The following is a 15,625-nucleotide window of genomic DNA, read 5'->3' as shown; positions in this document are numbered from 1 at the left end:
TGGTAGGCAAGTTCTTTACCAGTAGTGTCACCTAGGAAACCCAAGTAACCACAATGCATCTCGCTAAATAAATGCTGTGTCTTCTCCCCAACTTAGGGAAGACAATGTTCCCATGATGTCAGGTGGATTTCCATTATTCCATCCTCATAGATAATAACTCCATCCCTTCCTGCAAGTGTTCACTGGGTAGAAACTGAGGCTGACTGTTGGCGAGGTAGACACACAGCAGACATGGAGGGTCAGTGAGCAGGTCTGGTTTTCCCTGAGCCCCATCCCTGGACAGGGAGGGCTAGTGAGGAGCAGAGGCCCAGCTACCTTTCATGGCTGTGCCTGCTTTATTCTTATCTTTTTATTTTTTTGGCCATATGGCTTGCAGGATCTTAGTTCCCTAACCAGGGATTAAACTCATGCCCTTGGAAATCCTAATCATTGGACAGACAGGCAATTCCTTATGCTTGCTTTAGAAAATAGAGGTTCTAGAAAATGGACCTAACAATCTACAAAACCAACAGGGTTCATCACTGAGACCTGCTCACATGAGCCCATGGACTCAAAAACAGAATTCTGGGCAAAAAGCTCACGATTTACAAACAGCAAAAGAAACGTAGCTAAAAGGATTCGCAGGAGATGGCCTCTCAGGGGATGTAACATAATCCCCCGTTTGATGTGACGGTGAAAAGGAGATTCAACTTGCCTCATGCCTTGGATCTTCCTACAATTACCTCTTTCCAGGAAAATATTTCCTCTAAAATGTTACAGTCACCAGGCAAAACATGTGCTCTGCAGAAATGCCATGTGAAGGACTCCATGTTACCTCAGGTCGACCAACAGAGATGCTTGGTGTCAAAATTCAGCCTTTAAGGAAGATGATGAATGATCATCCAGCGTCACTCATTTTTTTCATTTACTTTGATCTGTCTATGGAACATGCACGTGTGACACAAAATACCTGGATAAACATTTTAAAAGTTTCCCCATGAACCAGTGATCCACATGTTTGGCGTCCAGAAGACCACAGTCAGATGACTGGAGGTTTCTCTTTCCTTCTTCTTATACTAGGGTCTTCTACATTTAAATAACTGCACAGATCTTGCTGGAGAAGCCCCCCTCCCTTGCCACCAGTTCATTGGTTTCTATAAAAATAACAGGAGACCTGATCTCATTGATCATCCACCAAGAATTACACTGAATTATGGCAGCTCTGATTTGGTGATTTTACTCAGTAAAACTTAACAAGGCCATAAAACATTCAGAGTCAGGCAGAGCATTCGTATCTGAACAACCACAGACCGTTACACACAGACGGTAAGTATCTACTAGACCATCTCATGCTCATTAGACAATGAATACAAATGATGGGAAAGGGAGTATTTTAGTCATTAACCCACAATTAAACATGATTCAGCTGCCAACATTACATACAAACTGCCAGACTTGAGTCCAGTCCTCCATCTATTTCTCTCACTGTAACAAGACAGCAAGAGTGACCCCACAGTGCTTCTCTGGCCATGGCCTTTGCCCCAAGGAACACGGAAGGCAATGCACGTCAGTAACCTGTGTCAACTGTAACTTTTTAAATACCACCGGCTGGGATAGGAACCCTTCAGTGAACAATAAAGCCACCACATCTTGTTTTGTTCTGCAATTGGTCATTTAACTGTTGCTTTTCCTTATCATAAACACACATACGTTTATTTACTTAATTTAATATTTATTTGGCTGTGCCAGGTTTAGTTTTGGCACTCAGAATCTTTAGTTGAGGCCATGTGAGATCTAGTTCCCTGACCAGGGATAGAACCTCGACCTCCTGCATTAGGAATGCAGAGTCTTAGCCCCTAGAACACCAGGGAAGTCTCACAAACACACATTTGTGATTCCAAAGCAGGTCAGCCCTGTCTTTAGGAAGCCATCAGCACTAGAAGTAAAGACTGAGGCCCTGTGCTTTAAAAAAAATAGTTTAGGAGAAGTTTCTTATCTTTGATGGCTTACAGAAGTCATTAAAACAAGTCAGGATTTAGAGCATAAGAAAATGGTACTATTTGCAGCCTGGTTTAGTGCAGCAGTTCTCCAAGTATGAACCACATTGTTTTATATTCTAATACTGTAAATATTGATAGATTTAACATAAATAAGCAAAAAAAATTTTGAGGTTTTTAATAATTTATGAGAGTATAAAGGTGACCTGAGACCAAAAATCTAAGAACCTCTGCTTTAATGGAGGGATTGTACATTTTTGAGTAAAATATTTTTTAAGTTTGCCTCCTTTGTTTCCCACTAGCTGTGTAACCTTAGCCCAGTTACTTAACTCTCTGATCTTCTGATCTTCCATTTTCTATGGATCAGACTAATCACCCTCATAATTATCTGCTCAAGCATGTTTCCCTGATTATGTCTGTGGTGTTGATTCCATATCCCCAGCACCTCGTACTGCACATGTCATGATACATGACAGGGTCTCAATAAATAATTATGAATTGATTGGTGGGGCAGTTGTGAGGCTTAAATAGGATAATATGTGTAAAGTGCTGCTGAGGTACCTGGAATATGGCAAATGTCACAGGTGCTCAGTAAATGTCAGATCCCTTTTCTCATCATCAATGCTATTCTCAGTCACACCCCACAGGAGAGAAAATTCACAGATTGTCCAAATAAAGTGAATATCTAAGGCAGTGGTTCTCAAAGTGTGGTTCCCAAACCAGCAGCATCAGCATCACCTGGGATATTGTCAGAGATACAAATTATTTGACTCTAACACTAGACCCCAGAGAAGGTAATGGTACCCCACTCCAGGACTCTTGCCTGGAAAATCCCATGGATGGAGGAGCCTGGTAGGCTGCAGTCCATGGGATCGCTAAGAGTCGGACATGACTGAGCGATTTCACTTTCACTTTTTACTTTCATGCATTGGAGAAGGAAATGGCAACTCACTCCAGTGTTCTTGCCTGGAGAATCCCAGGGACGGGAGAGCCTAGTAGGCTGCCATCTACGGGGTCGCACAAAGTCGGACATAACTGAAGCGACTTAGCAGCAGCAGCAACACTATACCCATCAAATCAGAAACCCTGATGGTGGGGCCCATAGATCTGTGCTGTAACAAGAGGCCTGCAGGAGATTTCCTGATTCCTTCTCCAGCGTGAGAACAATATGAATGGGGTCTCCCTAAAAAACAAATATCTTGCACTAGCAGAATTGTGGATTTGACAGTACAGTGTACCCAACATGCTATCTATTGCTGGCTGCCCAGAATCTTTTGGGCGAAGATAGGAGATATATCCCTGGAGAAGAAAATGGCAACCCATGTCCAGTATTCTTGCCTGGAAAATCCATGGACAGATGAGCCTGGCGGGCTACAGTCCATGGGGTCATAAAGAATCAGACATGACTGAGCATGCCCCCCCCCCACACACACACACAGGAGATATATAAATACAATAAACGTCTAATGTGAAGTCTTGTAGGGCAGAGTGATTCATTGTGTATTCTGGCTGTGTATCTGGGGGCCAGTGCTAAACATACTTTGCATTTGAAGTAAATCTGGAATCAGCAGGCGGTTTTACCTTGGAGAAACCCTGTCCTTGAGTCATCTCTGTGGCTAGGCATAAACTTGTGTGTGGAAACAGAGGTGAGGGGAACAGAAGGAAGGTGAATGATTGTGTTAGAAGCTGCGAGAGCACACATTTTACTGCTAGTTTCTACTGTACCGTCACACACTTCTAGTTGTCACTACTCCCTCACAACACAGCAAACCACTGCTTTTAGGGTAATTGCTCCTAAACACTAACCTTTGAGGGATGCCATCAGCCACCAGCAGTGACGGTCTGAGGAGTTTCCATGAGCCCACAATACGATCAGATCTTGGGATGCACATATCTTCCAAGGCTCACAGCAACCCCAGGGCACAGGCTCTCACATTATTCTCATTTTACATCTGTAGAAACTGAGCTTCAGGAGATTAAGCAGAGCTGGAATTCAAACTCAGGAACACTAATGATTCTACCTACCCACTCAGAATACAATATAATAGAAGACACTTTAGGTAAGGGCTATGATTCAAAGTCAAAATGATTTTTGAAAAAATTTCCATAAATTGTTCACCAAGTACAATACATTATATGTATGACATTATAACATCATACAGTAATATATCCGTACAATGTCACACATTAGATTATATAATAGAAAGCAAACACTCAAAATGCAATATGAGCATTTTTAACAAGTAATCGAGGGTGCGGAGTTTACTTTAAGGAAATTAAATGTACGCTGCAGTCACTGACGAACCTGACTCAGATGCAGGATGTAAGATAAGGAAACAGGCACACATAGAAGGAAAACCCTATGTACCAGAAGGTTCTAAGCACTCTGGTCACAGCGAGCAGCACACAACACAGCCACTACCTGGGGAAGCCCATGGTACCCTGGGGTGGCAGGCACACTCGTGCATACCAGTGCCACACAACTGGGGCTAGACAGCAGCCATTGAGGAGGATGTGAAAAGGGACGATTTGAGCCTTCTTGAGAGACTCAGACACAGAAGGACAGGTGAGATCCAAAGACGATATGAAACATGGATTTTAAAAAAACACCCTGGTTGAACCTTCCTACACTGTTCGCGGAAATGTAAATTGGTACAGCCACTATGGAGGGCAGTACAGAGCTTCATTAAAAAACTAAAAATAGAGTTGTCATATGATCCAGCAGTTCCACTCCTGGGTATACATCTGGGGAAAAAAAAGCAAACCATAATTTGAAAAAATACATGCACCCCAATGTTTACTGCAGCGCTGTTTGCAATAGGCAGGCTGCAGAAGTAACCTAAATGTCCAACAGCAGATGAACTGATAAAGAAGACGTGGTACACACATACACAGTGAGATGTTACTCAGCCATAAAAAAAGACTGAAATAACGCCATTTGCAGCAACGTGGATGGGTCTGGGGATTACCATGCCAAGTGAAATAAGTCAGACGAAGAAAGGTAAGTATTATATGATGTCACTTATATGTGGAGTCTGAAATATGATACAAATGAACTTATCTATCAAACAGAAACAGACTCACAGACATATAGAACAGACTTGTGGTTGCCAAGGGAGAGGGAGTCAGGGAGATGGATTGGGGGTTTGGGATTAGCAGAGGCAAACTATTGTATAGAATGGATAAAAAAAAAACAAGGCCCTACTGTATAGCACAAGGAACTATAGTCAATATCCTATGGAAATGAAGATTTAAAAAAGGAAAACAATTCTCTGGTCTTGAAAACGGGATGGGGGGCACCCTGGGTGTGAGTCTTCTTCCTCCCCCATTTTCAGTGCTTTGGCATTAGTCCAATTATTAATAAAATGGAACTAACATCTAACCCACAGAATATGTATTTGTAGTGATTTCAGGTATTTATATTTCTATAGTGGAATAATCTTTTCTGCAAATGTGTATTATCTGAAAGAAATTAAAACTCCTTTTTAAAAAGCATTATATCCCCTTTTAATCTTCTCTGGGAAGAACAGAGCAAGAAGGGGAGATGGAGAAAGACCAGTCCAGGTCCTCTGCTGCCTTACACAGTTTTATCCTCATTTTTACAAATGAGGAAATACAACTTGAGAGATTTAGTAATCGTCCCAAAACCAAACAGCTGCTGAGTGGCAGAACCAGGATCTGAACCAAGTCTGTTTACCTTCTAAGCCTAAGGTCTTATCTTGAAAAAACTCAATAAATATTTATCTTTATCAATTATGTTACAGTCTAGTGATCCAGATAAGAGTGAGAGAAAAAGAAACAGCATTATTAATGCAAGTGATCAAACTTTCTGAAGCAGCGGCCAGATGCCTGGCCCTGTTTGGGGTTCAGCAGTAAGCAAGACAAGAGGAGTTCTGCATCCTGGGAAGCACGTAGTTGGGAGGAGAAGTGGGTGCAGGTTGAGTAATGAATTTCATCTTGCTGGGCCTCTGTTTCCTCAACTGGAAACTGGGAAGAGGTGTTTCTAATTTTATGAGATGATTCAGCCCTCACATTCTCTGATTCCGTAAGAAGTGTTTGTTTTCCTGTTTCTTTAAAATTCAGTCAGGCTATGAAATGTGATGAATGTTGTTAGCTGCTCCCCAAATCAACTGTTTCCACCCCTTTTCTCAGGCCAGGCGTTCCTGCCAACATAATTCACAGTCAATCAAGTCACAGAACCTGCAGGGCACCAGCAGAAGAATGACAACCCTAGTTTTCCCGGAGCACAGCTACCTACCTGGGCAAGTAAACTTAACTCACCTGGCCCAGCTGGCCATCCCTGGTTTCCTATCGACACCATCTCAGACTTCCCTGGAGGGCCAACAGTTAAGAATGCACCTGCCCATACACTGGATTCCATTCCACATGCTGCAGAACAGTTAAGCGCATGCGCCACAGCTGCTGAGCCACACTACAGAGCTCGAGACCTGCAGCCGCTGAAGCCTGTGCACCCAAGCCGGTGCTCCACAACAAGAGGGGCCACCCAGGAGAGGACGGCACACCCCGGCAAGAGAGTGGCCCTCACCCGCCACAGCTAGAGAAAGCCCCCGTGCAGCAACGGAAGGCCAAGAACAGCCAAAACAAATACAGTAAAAATTAAATCAAAAACACCCCACCACCTCAGGCACACACCTGGTTTTCCCATATTGTCTGCAAGTGACTCATTGAAATAACTGCACAAATATAACAAAGACATCAAATCAGGCATCCTCTGTCCCCACTGCCTACTAATACAGTTTTCCCCAGTGCTTACTAATAATCAGTGTTTTGTCACTTTAATGATAAAGTATTTCTTTCAACCATTCTGCTGCCCTCATTATTTTTTCATTTTTGTGATTTGTATTGACCACATCTGTAATACTTTAAAAACAGAACCCTGATTTAGGTTGTTCCAGACCCAACCGTTAGAAGTAAGGATTTTGCTATTATATTTGTTTCCTTTAAAAATCATTTTCCGGCTTAATTGAAAATAAGTCAATTATATAGGCATTTATCTTAATGATATTGACGAAAACAACACATAGAGGGCAGTAGTACAAGTTGGTTGGACTTAAGAACCTCTATTAGCACAGTTAAATATACATATAAACCAAAGCACATGCTGAGAGAGATTTCATCCCCTTTTCCCTCCCTCAGAACTACCCTCTATACATGATTCCTTAAAATGTAGGGAGATGAAAAACGTGAGTGTAAAGAACTTGAGAGACCATTTCCCAGGGTCTCTGAGACAAAGCAAACGACTCAGCCTCTTTCAACCCACACGGTTTGTTCATCTCTCTCTCATCACCATCTGCCCCTCAAGCCACAACTCCGAACCAGGGGAACCCCATATTGGCTGATTCCAGTACCTAACTCAGCCTAGAGCATAGAGGCTGTGTTCAGCGACTGTTCAACAGATGGATGCCTGAGACCCTTCTGCTGAAGGGAGGGGTATAGGGACAGGAGGAAAAGGCTCAAATGGAAAGGGAAGAAGGAAGTTCAGCGAGAACTCTCAAGAGAAAGGTCACAGGGATGAGCACAGCCTGCCCACTAAAAGGCCACTTCTACACACTCCACATTCACCACCACAAGCTTCATGTTCCAGAGGCCAACAGCCATGCAGGCCTGCAGCTTGCAAACCTGCAAGCCCGAGATTCGAGCCAGGCATTTCTGGGTCTGGAGTCCTGCCTCCAGAGAAACAAAGGGCTGTGAGACTGCAGAGAGCATGTCAGGTATCCAGGCGCTAAGACCCGACCAGGCTGCAGCGCCCCATCCGATACTGAAGGCAGATCTCTGTCTTCTCTGTGAGGCAAGGCGGTTTGAGACAGAGAATCAGAGGCGCCCGTAACCAACCCCTCCTCTATGGGCTTCTCCTTGGGGTTCTGTCACCCTCATCTCCAACCCCACCTCCCAGCCAGGAGGTCCGGCCTGGGAGCTCCAGCCTGGGAGCTCCAGGAGGGCTCCGCTGGTGCTCTGGCGCCCTCTAGCGGCGGTCCGCTCTAACGCCATCTCTCAGCCCTTCCTCCTTTCTCCCTCTCCAGTTCTGGGGGATGCAGCCGCCTTGGGCACTAGCCAGCCTGATTTTGTTCCTCTTCTCCAAGTGCGATGAAGTGCCCTACACAGGTTAGCATCTCTTGAAGAAGGAAGCTTTTTTAGTCAATACACCTTAAACCTGAGAAGGTTGCTTCTAGAATTAACCTTAAGTACTACATTGTTCTCCTGATGTTTGAAGCAGCAGCCCTAGTTTTCTATGTCAGAAGAAAGTCAGCAATATGATGTTCTGAGCCAGAGATGGAAAAGCAACACTTTAGAAAGTTTGTTCTTTTTGAATGGATCTTTCATGTAAGATAGAATAAAGGATTCCCCTGTGGATTTTCTTAAACCGGATACACATAAAATCTCTATTTACTTTATTGACTCAATTGTGACATTTAAAATAGAAAGTTAGGACTGAGCATGAGCAATTCTTCACAAAACATGCACATTAACAGGGATGGCTGCAGATAATGACTTTGTTCAAATTGAATCACATCTATTGGGTAAATATTGCACTGGCTCCAAGAGACAGCAAAATATTAAGACTCAAGACAGCCAGTGAAGGTAGGAGAGCCCTTCCCCCACCATCATCCCACCCATGGCCACCACCACAGTAATTATCTCCAGGGAATGTGAGTCTCTTCTCAGAGTCGAGAGACTTGCTTAGTAATCAAGAGGGTTGCTTAGTGAGTTCCCTGATCTTGAGCATGTCATCTCTCTGAGGCTCAGTTCCCACATCTGTCAAATTAAACAGCTGGAGTCAATAGATGATCCCCAAGCTCTCTTCTGGTTCTGACAGTCAAGGAGTCAACGTGATATAATTGTTGTTCACAGTTCAGAGATAAGCCCACCACAGCCTAGCTTAAAGGGGCTCCCCCACCCATACGAGGGCACCAAAATCACAGTACACAGATAAACCTTCTTCAAGACTTGCCTTCAGTCCATGTTCCCTCAGTTAAAAAGCTAGTGGTTCTCAAGATGCTTGCCCAAGATGACAACACCAAAGAAAAGACTTCCCAGCATTTGCTAACTTAGGGAAAACATATACTATATGTCATATATATTTAGTAGTTCGTAGCAGAAAGCTCCCACATAAATGTGATTTCTAGTACAGAAAAGACTAAAACTATATGTAGGCATTACTATGTTTTTACTCTGCAGTCACAAGTTTTAGCAGATTGGTTGGATTTAATGCTAACTGAGGTTCTACTCTATATTGTCTATTTCAAATAACACAGAAAATATAACATTTTGCCTGACCCATTGATTGGGCCTGATTTTGGACTTACCAACCTCCACAAGAACTTCTCACTCAGGGACTTCCCTGGTGGTCCAGTGGCTAAGACTCTGTGCTCCCAATGCTGGGGGCCTGGGTTCAACCCCTGGTCAGGGAACTAGATCCCACATGCCACAGCTAAGAGTTTGAATGCTGCAATGAAGATTTGACACAGCCAAATAAATAAATATATTTTTTAAAAAAAGAACTTCTCACTCAAAGAAAGGATATGTTACTCCAGCCCCCTTAATTTTGATAACATGCTTCCTCAAAAGAAAGACCATTCTAGAATTTTTAGAACATGCTAAAAAGAATTAAAGTTCTATAATCTGTCTTTACTATCTACATTCAATCAGAAGAAAAGCAAAGTTAAAGGCAACTCTATTATCATATGCTGGCAGGTCAGTTTTAATGCACTATAGGATGGTCTTGAACTATGTGACATTTTATTTTAAGTGCATTGAAACTTTTCTTTCTTGATAGATATTCTGTGACTCCGATATACTGGCTACTGTTGCCAAGGAAATATGACTTTGGGTTACTGCAGGGATCCAAAGAGGCTTCTGTTTCTGTTCTTGTTGCTTTTTATTAAATATTAACATGACAAAAATGGAAAAAATAAATATAGAGAATAAATTCAGCCCCTTTTCTTTTCAAAATGCATGAAATACAGATCCTCTGGTCACATCTCTGATTTAAAAATACAAAGATTTGTGAAGTGACTTTCCAAACTGGTTTAGAGACTTTCTCTCAACCAGTGAGGCTGGTACCACCAGAGTTCTCTTATTTTTTTGTTCTGGACTGAGGCCTCTGTGACAGTAAGGGACACTGATTATACACAATATTAACTACTAACCGCCAATGTATTTACCTCCAAGTGGGAAAATCCTTTCTTTATGTGAATAAAGGTGGTTAAAGGTCCAGCATATTATATTTCAGAAAACTTGCAAAGAGAAGACAGAGAAATACATGGTGCAAACTCTATAAATACCTTCAGATGAGGTTCAAAAGATTTCAATATAGATGAGAATAAAGATTTCACAATTGACCCATTTTTTTCCCCCCTCTGTGATTCCTTCTAGCTAGTGGAGTCTAAAGGTTTTCAGTCATGATAGTGGACTCAATCACTGGATAATGAGAAGGATACAGCCTCTATTTCCTGGAATACTACATAAAACTGCTCTGGAAACAGATAACAACTTTGCTTCCCACTAACTAAAGTACAATATTTTAAAATCAGATGCCCACATGCAGATCAAGAAACCTGTCGGACAAGGCATTTTTTAATCAAAACCTCCACAAGCAGGGTCTCCTTAAGACAAACCAAGGATTCAAGCAAAATGCCATGCTACTACCAGAGACCTGAAGATAAACAGGAAGTCTGTGACAACCTAGAGGGGTGGGATGGAGAGGGTGATGGGAGGGAGGTTCAAGAGAGTGGGGACATATGGCTGATTCATGTTGATGTTTGGCAGAAACCAACAAAATTCTGTAATTATTCAATTTAAAAATAAATAAATCAGTAAAAAGAAACACACAGATCTCAGAGCAACTATTTTTAAAGAGATATTCAGAAACTGTAGGAAACTGCTTGTCTTATGCTGAGAAGCTCACTGCTCCCAATAACTTATGCCAGGATGAGCACTCATAGGAACAGTATAGGTTTGACATCTGTGAACCTTTTCACAGGGCAACACGTTAGCAGACCTTCGGTTCCATTATAGGAAAGCTCTTCTGATTGATGGTTTTCCTGGTGGCTTGGTAGTAAAGAAGCCACCTACCAATGCAGGCGACTTAAGGGATGAGGGTTCGATCTCTGGGTTGGGAAGATCCCCTGAAGGAGAAAATGGTAACCCACTCCAGTATTCTTGCCTGGGAAATCCCATGGACAGAGGAGCCTGGTAGGCGAAGTCCATGGAGTTGCAAGAGAGTCAGACACAAATTAGTGACTAAACAACTTCTCACTGAACCATTAAAACCAGCCCAGGATTCAACAGCCACTCCCACTATGGAGGGATACTTCTTTTTATGTGATGCTTAGAGGAAATCACCTAGTTTTCATGTGGTTTGAGTTTGGTCCTATGAAACCCTCAGAAGTTCCCTCCAGAGAGAAATGAGGAGATCCTTGCCTTTATTAATATGCACAATGAACACAGGTGTCCTGGCTGTACTTGCCAAACCTATTTTTATCCACCTCCCTACATGTAGGTACCTTTCATCTGCTCTGAACTCAGACCTATCTGTTAGAGTGATTTTGTCAGTATTTCTTTTAAAATGGACTGATAATAAAATGAATTTAACCTAGAAGCAGCAGTTTAGTAAGGGAAATGAAAACATCAGAAGTTATCTAATCACAACCACAGCCATCCAGAGCTCTGTCTTATCTGCTGGGTAATAAAAACGGAACCTTCCTAAGCTTGAAGAACATCAAATGAAGTAAGCAAAGCTGTTCGCCTGTGGCTTTTGAGGGGATCGTTATGAAGCTTAACCAGTCAGTAGTTCAGTCACTCAGTTGTGTCCCACTCTTCGTGATCCCACGGACTGCAGCAAGCCAGGCTTCCCCGTCCATACCAACTCCTGGAGCCTACACAAACTCATGTCCATTGAGTTGGTGATGCCATCCAACCATGTCATCCTCTGTCATCCCCTTCTCCTCCCACCTTCAATCTTTCCCAGCATCAGGGTCTTTTCAACCAGTGTACAGGAAGTAGAAAACAATGGCATGGATTTGAAACACCTGTGTTCTAGGGAAGTTGGTTTGTTTGTTTGTTTTTTCCCCCAGGGGTGGGGAGAGTGGGAAAGTGCAGGGGGGAGGTTGTTTTAACATAAAGCAAAAGAGTAAAACACAAAGCCGGTCCTTGAGAACAGAGATTGTTAAGAGGGCAGCAGGGAGAAGGAATGGGGAGAAAAGCACATCTCCTCTGAAGTGAAGGTAGCTTTTCCAAAAGAATAGGGCTTAGCATCAGTTTCGGGAGAACACTTTAAAATACCTTGGACAGCTCAAAACTCCTGGTTAGGGAACCAAAAACCAAGTGAGCCACAGCAGTGCTTCAAAAATCCTGGCAAAGCAGCAAGAGGATGAGGAGCTGGGTTTGCATAGTTTTGAATACAGGAGGTAAGAAGCAGAAGCATCAGCTCCAAAAGGCACTAAAATCCTCTGGCATCAATGGGTCAGTTGCAGGGGGGGCGTGGATGGAGGGTATTTCTCTCTTAAAGTCTCCCAGGACACTCATCCCTCCCTACACCACCGTATTATCATTCACCCTTCCTCCCTCCACCTCGGGTACCCCGAGGGCAGCACTTTTTAAGCTCGAGCCCCTAGGGACCATCTTTGCACCCTGGATTCTTCCGGGAGCCTGGCAAGTTCAGAGGCTGGAAGTCAGGCTTCCAAGGCCGCTAGAGGAGCGGTGGGACCTGGAGGAAGGGTGGGGGAACTGAAACCTTTAAAGCCTACCCTCGTCCTTCAAAGCGAGGGAGGAACGGATCTTCCTAACAGCACTTTTCAGAGATCAGCCTCCTCCCCAAACGACGGTGATCAGTACACACTTGACCCCGCAGGTACCAACTCCTAACTGTCCCCTTCAATTTCACCCTAAGGGTCCTTGGGCTTCTGTGACCGCTTTGGTCCCGACCTCTTTAGTGGGCTGCGGCCAGCGCTTCTGAGGTCCCTCAGTCCCAACCCCGTTCCCTCCCCGTGGTACTTAAACTAATAGAGGAGGGAGTGCAGAGGGACGTGGCTGAATCAAGGAAGCTGAGGACCAAGGATGAGTTTTAAGCCACAGAGCCCGGAATACAATTAAGTATTATCGCACCCTATCGTAGGGAGGGTAGGGAGGAAGGGGGGAGGTTAGGAGGCTGAGAAGCTGAGTCTCCCGGCGGCGCTCCAGCCCCGGGACCCCGCACAAGCCCCACCCCCATCCTCCTCGCTTTCCCGCCGTCAGGAGGCTAGATTCTGCGCCGCCAGGTCCCGATTCCCTCTGGACTGGCAGATCCACCCCCTTCCAACCTCCACCAGCCGAGCCTGCCAGGCGGAGGAGAGGGGCGCGGGGAGGGACCGAAGTTCCCCGGGACCAAGACGCTGCGCGCAGCTCTTCCTAGACAGCAGCGCCGGCTCGGAGCGAAGCCCCGCACCTCAAAAGTTGGTCTCCGGCCGCAGCCCGGGACGCGCTGCAGGGTCCCGACCAACTTACCTGGCGCGGGCCCCGAAGGCGGACTGGGCTTCGGCGGGCGACCTGAACGCAGCTGCGGTGCGGCCGGGGGCGGGGACGCGGTCGGGCTCGGGGGGTCGTGCCGCCCTCCGCTCGGGCTCTTGGGCAGCTCAGCAACCGCGGAACGAAGAGGCGCCGAGCGGGGAGTTCGGGCTGCGCGGGGACCCGGGCTCCATGCCGGGGGCGGGGGCGGAGCCGCTCGGCCCTCGGCCACTCCGGGGGAGAGGTGGAGGCGCCGGGGAGGGGGCGGAGCGGGCGGGAGGGAGCAGGGCGCGACCCCGCGGCGGGGAACTCCGGCTCGGCGGAGAGCTTCCACCTTCTGACGAAACCCGCGCGCCCCACCGCCCTCGCGCTGCCGGCTCTGAGGCCTGGGAGCGAGCGCCCCCTGGGGGCCTCGGAGGAGGGCGCGGCCGGGAGCCGAGGGCGCTGCCCCGCCCTCCGGGAGCGGATCCTGAACAGCTGTTGAGTCCTGGATGGCGGTCACGCTGGTGGCAGCTGCAGCCCTAGCTCCCCGCGAGGCCCAGTCTCTCACCCCGGAATCCTGAGGGTCAAGTCACCCTAGAGACCTCCCCTTCATTTCAGAGGAAGTCGGAAATATCTGGAAAGAGGTAGTAGTGACGCTACTCTTTGCACGCATTCCTGGAAACTTCCTGGATGGATGCTCAACTGCCACCAAAAGCGGTGACGAGATTGCTCATCTCTGAATCCTCTATGTCTACAAGACTGCTTGGCATATGGTAGGAGCCTGATAGTTATTTTTTAGTAAATAAATGCATGAATAAATGAATGGACATTGAGACTCTTTTTCATCTCATAATATCTTCCGGAATACATCCACTTTACAAACAATATAAGATAAAGAAATGCTTGAGGAATACCACTGCTTAAAAATAAGTACAAACATGCCATCTTATGTTAAGAGGTTAACCATGACCACATGTTATGAAGCACTTTAGAAAGAAAGTGTGACTTTTGACTTTTTAGCTCCAAATTTAGGTCAAACTCAGGCGAGTGAGTGCTTCAGGTGTATACTGTACACTGCTCTTGATTCTTTCCACCATAGTAGATAAACTAGACAGTTACATTCTCTCGGCATAGAGGGTATTGTCAGAACTACACACTGGACTTCAGAATCCATAAGGTTCAGAAAAATTTGTTTCTGTCCGATTTGGGATGACATGGAGAATTATTACACACAACGTGGGCAGGGAGACAGGGACATAGCTGGGTCTTCCTCCCCATCTTCTGAAGACACATCTAACAAGACCTCTCTTCATTTAAAGAGGTTATCAGCCAAAGATTTTTACCAACCACAGTGTTCTAAATTTCAAAGGCCAGAAAAGAAATAATTGGATGAGGAACAGGTACCTCACTCATGGTTCTGTAGAGCCAATTAGAAAGATCTTTGAGAGGTAGAGGAAGAGACTTCAGAAAGAAAAATATAATAATATTTCTCTTCCCCCAGGTTACCTCTCAAGTATGCCATTTTGAAGGTCTTGAGACCTTCAGCCACAAAATATCAACCCTAGAAAGAAACTTAAGGAGCTTGTCTGTATAGTAACTGCCTTTGATTCACTTTGATTGGAGAAACTTGGATCAGGTGGTTAAGCGCAAGTCAATCATTGTGGCTTCACAGGATTCCCTTGATGCTACGGCCTTCCACAGAGCTGAGGGGAGCATTCACTGCGCTCTGCTGCACTTCTAGAGCTGAAGTGGAGCTCCGCCTGATCCACAGCAACTGAGCATGAGACACAGGATGGCCCCCAAAGGAAATTCATTGTCGTACTACAGGAAAATAAGGGATAGATGCTGTGCAGGCAAAGTCAGCATATGTTTACTGAATATGGAAATACTAAGTAAGAAATTTTTCCTTTCCATTTTAATGAAGAAGTAGCCTTGGAGATAAAGTTGAGCTGGATTGAATTTGCAAAAGTGAGGGAAAGAAAAAGGAAAGTGATTATGTATTTCCTTGCATGTTGGTTGTGTCCTCTGAAATCTAAGTCCCATGAAAGCAGGTGATAGCCTGTTTTGTTGTCTTGTGATCACAACCCTAATGCCATTGCAATATCTGTCACTTAGCAGATAGTCAATAAACATTTGTTAAATTTACAAAAATGCCTTAGAGTTTT

General features: G+C 44.9%; 1 protein-coding gene across 1 annotated transcript in view; it reads right to left on the bottom strand.

Moving 5' to 3' along the window:
• The window catches only part of CPNE4 (copine 4), a 624,067-nt gene extending 610,195 nt beyond the window's left edge, over positions 1–13,872 (bottom strand). Inside the window, exon 1 of the mRNA XM_069565947.1 lies at positions 13,479–13,872. The gene's annotated coding sequence lies outside the window, so the exon portion shown is untranslated. The remainder of the gene's footprint in view (positions 1–13,478) is intronic.
• Positions 13,873–15,625: the final 1,753 nt, after the last annotated feature.

This window comes from Ovis canadensis, chromosome 1, assembly GCF_042477335.2.
Source record: "Ovis canadensis isolate MfBH-ARS-UI-01 breed Bighorn chromosome 1, ARS-UI_OviCan_v2, whole genome shotgun sequence".
Classification (NCBI taxonomy): Eukaryota; Metazoa; Chordata; class Mammalia; order Artiodactyla; family Bovidae; genus Ovis; species Ovis canadensis.
This window is presented reverse-complemented; position numbering and strand designations above follow the sequence as displayed.